Source organism: Cyprinodon variegatus, unplaced genomic scaffold (genome assembly GCF_000732505.1).
Source record: "Cyprinodon variegatus isolate N-32 unplaced genomic scaffold, C_variegatus-1.0 Scaffold1134, whole genome shotgun sequence".
Classification (NCBI taxonomy): Eukaryota; Metazoa; Chordata; class Actinopteri; order Cyprinodontiformes; family Cyprinodontidae; genus Cyprinodon; species Cyprinodon variegatus.
Window position 1 is genome coordinate 173,869 of NW_015151587.1, and position 1,466 is coordinate 175,334.

Below are 1,466 nucleotides of genomic sequence, written 5' to 3' on the forward strand. Positions count from 1 at the left end.
TAATTGTAACCCAGGGTGATTCCTCCTTTTAGCTCCAGTTAATGTTTTGGTTCCTGCAGTAGATTTTGTCTCCAATGAGGAACCAGCAGCTGAAGTGGGGCGACCCTGTCAGGCTTCATGACACTGCAGCCTTTGTGGCAGAAGGACAGAAGAACGTTTGTTCAGCCTTTAAGGAAGAAATGGAAAATCATCAGCAGTTTGTCTTTAAGGATCATTTGAACTGGTGTTTTACTGGTAACACAACATCCCAACATGACTGAGGCCACAGAGGCAGAACAATGGCTTCATTCTTCCCTCAGCTGCTGCAGGGTCACCTGAGGGTAACCATGATGATGTTGGACCTTCTCCATGTTCAAGGCAAAAGAACAATGGCCGCCTCTATAGCAGCGACCTGCTGGCTGCGACTCATTAGGACCCGAGCTGCATGTCCTGAGGGGGGGGGGGGTCTGGTCTTCCTCTAAACTTCCTCTGCGTGATGCATCCATTGGACTGAGGCTGAACAAACTGCAGCAGGAAGGTTATAAAGTTTATTTATTATTACCGGATGTTTATCACTGAGCAGAGATTTGGTGCAGTTCTTACAGAATCCAGAAAACATTCAAATAAATGTTTCTTCTCAGAGACAGAGGTTATAATCTGAGCTGGAATTCAGCCTAAATCATGGCGGAGCACCAACGACTGAAACGTTCTGTTGGTGAACGGATGACCCAATTAAATAGTGCAACAGACAGGAGGTCACCAGTTAATCACAATCAGAAATACTTTAATAATCCCAGAGGGAATGACTTTCGTTACGCGCTCCAGTTACAGTTTTATATATAATATATATATATATATATATACACATCCAACAACACGAGATAATAAAAAGAGATCAAATATACACACATATAGCTGTTCTGCATATATATCTATGTATATATATCTATGTATGTAAGAACTAAATCCAAGTAAAGTGATACGTGGCGTGCAAAAATAGTGCATAAATGTGAAATGGCCGCTACTGCACTCAGTCATTCACTCACACACTGATGGTGGTGAGCTAAGCCACAGCCTCCCTGGGGCGCCACCGGGCCCTCTGACCACCACCAAGCCAAAGGACACTGAAAACCAGAGCCTGGGTTTGAACCGACAACCCTCCGGGTGCAGAGCAACGCCTCTGTCTCCCCACAGGTAGAGGAAGGAAGATGGCTGCCCTCATGGAGCGCTCAGACCAGATCCCATAGAATCCTGATCCAATGACGGCGAAGCGTCCACACACCGCCCCTCCCCCACCTGCTGCTGCTTGTTTTATTCCTGTTAATTGGCTCCCAGCCTTCGCTCCGTGGCTCAGAGCGCAGAGGAGGAAAAGCAGCTTTTAAACATTTTAAAGCTGCAGTTTGATGATCTAAGAATCCCTGAATCACAATCTACTAAAGGAAAAAGAGAGGAATGAGAAGAATGAGTGATAAAATGTCTCCAGAATC